Genomic DNA, 9581 nt, shown 5'->3' with positions numbered 1-9581 from the left:
TACATTCTCCTGATGAACAGACGGCATTTGGACATTTCGGAAGACGACGGTAAAGAAGGGAAGCCATGGTACAGGTCCACTCTTTCTGTGTGTGTGTGTGTGTGTGTGTGTGTGTCTCTCTCCCTCTCTCTCGCTCTGTGTTTCTTGAAGCTTAAATCAATCCAACCAATTATCGTGCTCGATAATGGTCGACAAACAGAAAGACGGAGGGAAGCTTCAGAGGCATTTTGTTCCCGAGAGAATAAAAAAAAACATTAAAAGCGTATCATTACTAGCTTCACTCAACTAACATCTGAACTCGATCGACTCGATCGTGAATGAACAAAGGCGTGAAGCTGCGCATTTTGGTTATCATTGGGATGGTATCGTTTGGGACGCTAGACTGATGGAGCGAAAATGCCTGCGCGCGATGTCAACCGTCACTCGCTTGAGGATGGCACCCAAAAGGTGTGTCTTTTCACGGAACATGTGTTTCTTGGAGATAGAGTGGACTATTATTATACCTGTTTAATGGGATGCAAACGATGATAGGGGACAGTTTTGTCACCTTTGGAGATTTCGTTTGGGCTCGATATGGAATAGCAAGCTAGAAATGTCATATTTAGTTGATATTTATGTGTAGCTTAATTTAATCCACGCAAAAAGCTCATATTTAATGATAAGAAAAACGTATGTTTCACCAATGAAAGGATAGTTTTCTTATACTTTGTGATAGGAGCATACATGTGTTGTCTGCCAACTCGTGTGAAACTGCTTATTGTCTTAATAATTGACGTGCTAATAGCAACATTTTCTCAATAATTAGTTGATTTTTTCAAACGAATTCAGCGAATGAGTATTTTATTTGATATGGGCTTTAAATTTTATATACTAAGCAATACGGCAAAGCCGTCCCTCCTGAATAAAAAAAATATACCTTTTTTCAATAACTTGTTTTTTTTGTAAAACAAAGAAAAGTTTATTCCCGCCTAGGTATCTTATTCTAAGATAAGAAAGGTATCTTATTTACTAGCCTAAAACTATACTATTTCTTGCTTAATATATTATGCGTTCAACTGGTTTTTGTCTATATCATTGGTTAAATCCTCGTTATAAATAAATATTAAATAATTGATAAACAATGAAATTATTTTGGTTAATCAATAACTAATTATTTACTAAAATTTCAACTTGAATTTTAATTAAGCTATTTAATAAATACATATAAATAAATTAAGCGTTTACACTCGGTGGTGTTTATTATTTTGGGCCAAGACTAAAATTAAGCTATACCTTTTTTATGATAAAAAGGGTGTAGTGTTGGTAATTTTAAATGAGCTTGTAGATATTCGCCGTTTAAATATTATTGATGGTAAGATCTTTCCGATTCTGATATATCTTTAATATCCTTTTAGTGTCAGTGAATAAAATTTTTATTTTGTTCTGTATGTATTTATTTGTGTACATCTGTATTTATTTTAACCAAAGGCGGATTTTCCTATTAACGGACTAAACGCCCGCGGGGGGGCTCCGGCCTAAAGGGGGCCCTAGTTTCACCTCTACATGTTACTTTACAGTTGTATGAGATAGATTTGTTTTATTGATCCACATGCTAAGGGAAAGCTAAATCTTTCTTAAATTTCATATTTACAGGCAAGTATGTGGTGTATGTTGATAACGTTTATAGCGATAAAAATTTAAAAACAACTTTAAAAAAAGTTGAAGGCCTAGACTAATAGGACATACTTTCTCAGTTTAGATTTTTTTGTTGCTGGGCCATTTAATATAAAAACATAAAGAACTTTGTCGATGGTATCTATGACAAGGATGACAAGTCTAAATATATACAAGTACTTATCTTCTCTTATCTTATACGTCTTACAAGCAATTTTAGATCTATCTTATACATATACAAGTACAGAATAATTAAAGCAGGATACTTGAATTTCAGGCTATTTTTGTATCTGTGAAACAGGAAAACACACTCAAACTAGAATGTAAATTTGATCTCTCACGATTGAGCAAACAAATTATGTACCAATACAAATGAACAGATGAATAAAATTCTTTTTTCATGCTAGGCTTACCAAATGTACTTGTCAGGTTTACTAAATTTATTTAATCTCTCTCTCTCTAAGCTGAGACCTCTCCAATATGAAAAATACCTGTATTTGGAACAATTTTAATAGACCCGACATTTTCAGTAAGTTTTCCAGGCAATTTTAGATCTATCTATAATTAGGTGTTTGTTATTCGTAAAAAAAGATGTTTATAAACAATAGGAACAGTGTAATAGTTGTAAAAAAGGGCTATTTTTAGCTTTTTTAAAAGAACCCATTGAATGAAGACGCTTGGCGAAATGTATGTCTCTGCATACATTTTGGGGCTCCATGTCGGCTCCCTGCTTAGGGCCCCGAGATGGATAAACTCGCTTATGATTTCAACAACATTTTCAAACAATCCCGCAATCATTGATAAAACTCATTCTCTGACCCATTTTTTGTTCTTGTTAAATATGATTGTTGAACTCCAATTTACTCCATTTTTTTCGATTCTTTTATACACATATCAAATAGTCAGTTAGTATTCTTAATCGACTTGATTTAGCTTTTCACCCTACATTTTATCAGATGTGAAATAGTTAAAATGAAAATTAACTCTACTACTAATTGAATATCCATTTGTAAAAATAAATTTACTTTTTCATTTATAACCTCATTGACAACTTAAGTAAGGAACAGTTATGTGTTGGTACCTAACACGACTAAACATTTTGCTAACACCCTTGGGTTTGACGCATTTTTACACATTTTGCAGCGCCTATGTTTTGCATCACTTTTACAAAAGCTGTTCGAAAAAATTATTTTGCATCTAGGTGTTTAAAAATACGTTTCATCGAAGCACTGCTGCTGCCTTGACTGCATCCACCGATTTCATCCCTTGTCCGACGTAATGATAGATGATGATGCCACTACTTGATGTATCGTCCAGAATTGAGCTGCAAAACCCGTGCCCATGGTACGCCGAGAGTGTCGCGGTTGTCAAACCCACAAGTGCAGCGAAAATCTCTGCCCCTTTTTTGAGCCTCGTTAATACATCATGCAAAATCGATTGTACAGTTCGCTTGCGTCGCTATCACTGGATTATGCTGTAAAAAGTGTTTTTAATGTTTTTTTTCTGGAAAAAGGCCCCACGATGGGGTGAAAATGTAAGGGAACTTATTTTGAACGTAATTAGAATGTAATTTATCATTTTACATACCCCCATCCTTTCGACCCACCGGTATGTCACGGCCAACTGAATATGTAATCAGCAACAGCCGGAGAAGCTGGCACGGTTTCTCCACGAAATCAGCTGACGGTATTCTATTTCAACACTGTCCCATTCGCACTTGCACGTTTGGGATGGGAAAAAGGATTAATGCGACATTGAATCCATGCCCCTTTATTATCTCGCTTGTCGCACGGTATAAGCAGACGCAGCTCGAAGGACACTGTGGCCAATGGAAGGGATCTTCGGCTCCTTGACTGCTGCTGGTTTGATACACGTCAATGCTTAGCGAGGGTAATGTTTTTATAGCAAAGATAAGATGGGTTATTGTTTCGTTATTTATCATGACATTTCAGTTACAGATTTTCCAAGCCGACCGATCCCGTTGCCCTGTAAATATGAGTTTATCGCCTTTTCCTGTGCAATGCACGATGCCGTCGTTCGACCTCTAGATTGTCAACACTCTGCTGGGGTGTTTTGACTCTGCCCGATAATGTTTGGCAACCAGCAGCACTAAACAGCACATCGACCTGCCCGGGCATCAACGCATAGGGTTCGCTTATTTTCACTATGTCGCAACGACAGGAAGAACTCCGGGAAATGCAAATGATGGGGAAGATAAATCAGAGTTTTGATATTATTTTTAAATTATGATGAATTGACTGATTAATGTGAATCTTGAGGCCCGCTCGAAGCAATAAGATGAAAGTTGCGTAACGATGAGTGAAATGGCAAATCAGATGGACACCTTCATTTGTAACTTCATTTTAATTTAAATACAAACCAGACACCTTCATTTGTAACTTCATTTTAATTTAAATACAAAATTAATTGATAACGGAAAACGTTACAAATGATTTAAAATTACCAATTTTAATAAACATTCACTAAATTTCTTCTGTTTTTGTCTTTTATATTCTCCAACACATCTAAAAATGATTATGTGCCTTATTGAATTCCAATAAGAAGTGCAATTATTCCTATTCGACACATCCCATTTTAAAACATCGTTTCAGTTGGAAAAATAAATTATTTGCGCAATTCTATTCAATACTATTTTCGTTCAATATTTAACATTTTAAATAAAGACACATGTGTTTTTGTTTCATATTCGCTTCTATTTTCTATATTTTCTTCATCCGTTAAATATATGTTCATATATGTATATATATAATTTACTGCCTTTTCAGGATACGTAGAGGGGGTCGCGTGAATTCATTGTGTATACTGTTGACGATTCTATTGACTGTTTCTTGGGTTGTGTTGGTGATGATGATCATGATGATGCGATATAATGCGTACTTGATATACATATATTGCGATACTGCGTGCAAAAGAACTGATTCCTTGCCTTTATCTGATGCCTCCCGTACTGAAGTATTCAAACGTGCGTAATACTATCGTGCAAATATGTATGTGTTCACCAGCTGCGCCTGCTTGCGAACTGTTTCTGTATCGATCGTTTTACTATCTTGATTGAGTTTAATTTTAGATGCTTTCACTGTGCCATGACAAATATGCACAGTTGACGTGATTAAGGACGACATCATGTGTTTAAGAACGTATGATTCTCGATTTCGATTGCGCAATGCATGATTGGAACTACAGTTTTGCACATGAAACCCCGAAATGAAATAGTGATCCCTCATTCGTACAAAGTGTTTCGTAATGCAATGTGTAGATGTTTATGCCTTGCCTTGTCTAGATAGTTATGCATCTCGTGTTCATTATCCGTCTTTGCTTATTTTTTGTTATCCCTCTAGTGTGATACAGCTGTATAAAAGTAGATAATTTTACAATACTAACGCATCATATGTGTTACGCCGTCGTGCTCGTGTTAGTTTTTTAACAGAAATATTCTTGACACTAAATTAATTTTTCTATACCTTTTTGTGATACCTTATAGCACATCGTACCCCGTTTACTTAATTTTTACAACATTATCGAATCGTCTGTACTACTGGTTACCGTGGTCTCGCCTATTTCCATGTCCAGACAACACTCGTTTCCTTCTATTTACACATCGGATTGAGTTCAGTACAAACTGTTTTGCTATGCTGATCTCAATTACCGGTTTATCTGTTCTGCTATAAACGGTCGACAATTTTGGACTCTTCACAAATCTTCTAACTATTTACAAAGGATTCATTGCTGTGCGTGTGCTACAGGGTGCAGTCGGTCGTTGCACTGCATCTTCAACACGTCAATTTTTTCTTTTCAATTGCTCGGTTAAATTTTACCTACATATTTACCTAAACCGTAACGGATCCGAGCGGATGAAAAAGTACAAATGGGATTATTGTTTTCACCAAAACAACAGCTATTTTCATGCAATTTGCGTTTATTGCAATCATTTTTGCAGCCCACTTTTTTTTGCAGCGATAACCCATTACGCAGGGATGCTTACGCAGAGGGAACAGAAAAATAACAAAGAAAAAAAGCAAAATCAACACTCATTGCAATTATAATGCAACCGTGCATTATGCGGACCAGTTTTGCCTGTTTGCTAGCCTTTTCACTCTTCCCTCGCACTATTCAAGGTTGTAATGCCTAGCGCGGTTTGCTCTCAATGTTCCTCCCCATTTTTATCACAGATTACAAATACGTCTCTCAGAAGAAGATGTTTTGTTTTTGTTTTTGTTTTGTTTGTGTTGAACATTATTCTTTGTTAATGTTGGTACGAACTGATCCGCATTTTCCACCCAAGTACAAATGGTACAAGCTTGTGGAAACTCGAACTCGATCTGATGCATTTAACGATCGAATGAATGTGAGAGATCTGTTTGTAAAAGAGGAGTTGATGTTGCATTCATATTCTAACGCTATTGGAGCTTTTACTTCAAAATTGTTTCAGTCGAACAATTCGGTAAAGGGTTGCTTTAGGTTCGTGATTTGTTATTATGCGTGTAAAATTGCACGTATTATTGCAACCGCAGAGGTCATCTTCACCATCGCTCCTTTTAGCAATTTCTAAATAAACTGAACTTACAGCACTGCATATTGTTGAGTGTGTTGCTAAAGAAGTGTTCGATTTCAGATCATACTTTCTTGCAACCACTATTCAGCAGTTCGGCATGATTGAAGTTCATTGTAGTTCCTTTCCTTTTCGATTGATTTTCTCTAGTTGCACTTAGCCCGTGTCTGTATGACCTTAAGTATCGATCAGCGTGTATGGACATTCCCTAGCTCTTTCGTAATTTGTTGCAAGCAACTCCTATCCTTTACGTTCTACTTAATCATAATGAAAGTTTCTGTGTCTGCCTTGTTGACTGCATCGCTCGCAGGTGCATTGTACGCAATCGTCTCTTCACCTTCAGGTGTCGTATACGTTCGAAGGGGGCTTATTTGTTGTCCACTGCATCCATCATGCCAGATTCTTATCCTTTGAGCACTCCTTTGTTACGTTCGAACTGATGGGCGTCATTCATTAAACGTATGCTGTGTACTGTTTGCATTAATAGAGTAGTAGCTCCATGGATCATATGTTGTGCAATTTCCTGAAAATATAGAAAATAGAGCAACAATTAGTAAACGTTTGTGAAAATTAAAACACGAAATATTAATACATCATGCATGTTTAAATAGTTGGAATGCGACTGATTTCATCATATTTTGATGCTGGGAAGAATGATAGTGTGTTAATCGATTGGAATAGGGTGTTAATGACAGGAAAAAGCTCATAAATAGTTTAAGTCCATCAGTGAAGTGGCAGGAAGTTAATCACGAAACCGTTTCGGCAAACATCCTCGCACCACGCACCATTTAACCCCATCGCCACACGCGATCGTAAAAAAAGTAACGCCGCACCGCAGCCAGTTAAAGCTTCACACAGAAAGTTCACACATTTTATGACACCTTCACCGAAACGTGCCTGGTGGCGAAAAGCAACCGAGGCAACAAGTTATGATCGTCTCGATTTCCGATGCCGCCTGACGGAAGATCATTGCGCAATGTCCGGTAGGAGTGGGAAACAAAACTCTAGAGAACAGAGAACCACCATCCGTCCCGGGCGTTATCAGCGCTCCGGTGTGACGCATAGGTGCAGAGATGAGATGAGATGAGATGAGATTTATGATATTGTTGGGATCGTCTGCATTAATCTTTCCCCGTGCCGCGAAGCCGCACCAATAGCGACCGTTTACGGGCGCGTCCACTTGCTTTCGTTCGTTCGTTCATTAATGGTCGATCTCCGGCTGTATTGAAGCAGAGAAGAAGAACTACCAGCCCACTGCGCCGGGTGAGACTGAGAAGCGTCGGTTGAAAAGAGGAAGGAATGTCCGGAGTAGTTGATTAAGATAGACGATCGTTCAGTACCGATAAGCATCATTAGTTCGAATGTTTATGAATGAATTAATACAAGCCAGGTCCGCGTGAGGAAGAACTCACCCTGCCGGGACGAATGTCACCGTTTTCGGCATACCTCAGATCGTTTGCGCTTGATCTCAACCGGACGCTTTCCACCTTCCCGGCTCTCCCGGCACAGGTAAAAGTGATCGCATCGGTACGATACTGTCTCATTATAAACCTTCTTGCCGCTAGAGTGTCGGTACTCCCCAAACCAAATAAAGCAAAAAGGAATATCCAAACCATACCGAATGGAACGCGAAGGCGTGAGCGCGAGTCTTCACAGCTTCACAACCGTACCAGACTTTCCGGGGCCCCCGGTTAGAAGCTCGAACTGCACTCAAGTCTGTTAGGGGTTTAAGTTATTTCTTGTGATTGTGCTTTTGGTACCACACCAAAAGCGGGAGTGAGCGAGATAAACGACAAAGAACGCGATCCATTGCGATCTTCGCCCCATGTCATCCGTCTTCCTTGTCGCAACGGACATCCATCCACTTTCCTCTTCTCCAGTGTGCCAGCGAAGTTTGACCAAAGAGCGAGAGAAAAGTGAACCGAAACGGCGAACGGCAGGACAAAGGTTTTCCTTTATTCAAACGCGAGCTAAATAAATAAAACCCACGCGCGTTTTTGGGGATCGCGCAACGCGCTGGCCTTGAGCAAGAGCTCAAACGATCAGACGATCCTTTCCCCGCTCTTCCTCCTGTGGCCGTGTTCCGCCCCTATAGTAGGTTGATGTTTGTTGTCGCTAAACCTGTAGGACTTTATCTGTCCTCGTGCCCTCGCACCCTCTCCAATCATTTTGCGCCGGTCTCTTCGCACCCATTGCCATACATTTCTCTCTTATTATTTGCCTCGGCTTCACCTTTGTCTTTAGCGGTTTCGGGGTGCGGCATTTAATATGCGATCAGGAAATTTATTCCCGAACATCTATAAATCAGGAGGAATATATCCCGCACCGTTTGGAACCGGCGAACGGACAGCCGGATACCATCACGCGGGATAGGGATAGATCAAAGCAAGAGCTTCGGGCCGGAAAACGTGTTGGTAGTGGCTAGAGGATGCGGGACAATCATGACAAACGGCATCGCACATACAAAACACAGACACACTCACACACCGGAACCTGTTCTCTCGCGAGGTCGCTTGCAGCTCTGAACTAATTTGTGTACGGTCAGCCCATGGAGTAGGCCTCACTTCCAGTCCGGTTTTAAGGGATGTTAAAAGGAACTAATTAAACATCTTTTGTTGGGAACTACGGAGGAAATGAGCTGTAGAAATGGAATAAAGTCCCATTTCCGACGCACACTTACACTGACATTCTGATCCAAATGAATCATTCATGGAGCTTGGCTAGTCCTATTCATGCATTTAGTTATGCTGTACAGTACGGTACATACATCAAGTCGCACAGCACAATGCTGATGAATAATGCTCAAGAAAGGACAATTCATTCTCCTCTCTCTTCCTGGGCTGTGCATGTGATAAGACATTGAGGCTGACAAATAAACACACTCGCACTTGTGCACACTTTGTAAAACAAACAGCAAGGTTGAATTTGATCTCCACTTTGCGATAGGTGTCGCAGCAATGCTGCAGGCAGCTTGGGAAGGTTGGGCAAATGCTGCCAACCGCCAGTATCAACGCAAAATGTTATCTTTTCATAGCAAAACAACGCCAAAGCAGGGTTAAGGAAAAAGCCATCAAAGCGACCACCCGAAAGTGTGCCGTCTTGGGTGACTTCAGTCCCCTTGCGCCTACACGAGCACACAGCGGTAATGAATTTATTTCGCGTTTGAGTGCCACTATCAATATCAGCCGATGCTGATGGGACCGCCCGACAATCATCGGGGGAAATCTGTTCGGGCAGCGACTGTTGGCCTACAGTAATCCTTCGAACCATTTCCCTCGGGGCATTACAACGGCACAAGCACAGGCACAAACACGAATGTGGCAAAGTTTTCCGACATTAATTTTGTCACGTGGATGAG

Source organism: Anopheles merus, chromosome 2L, assembly GCF_017562075.2.
Source record: "Anopheles merus strain MAF chromosome 2L, AmerM5.1, whole genome shotgun sequence".
Lineage (NCBI taxonomy): Eukaryota > Metazoa > Arthropoda > Insecta > Diptera > Culicidae > Anopheles > Anopheles merus.
This window is presented reverse-complemented; position numbering follows the sequence as displayed.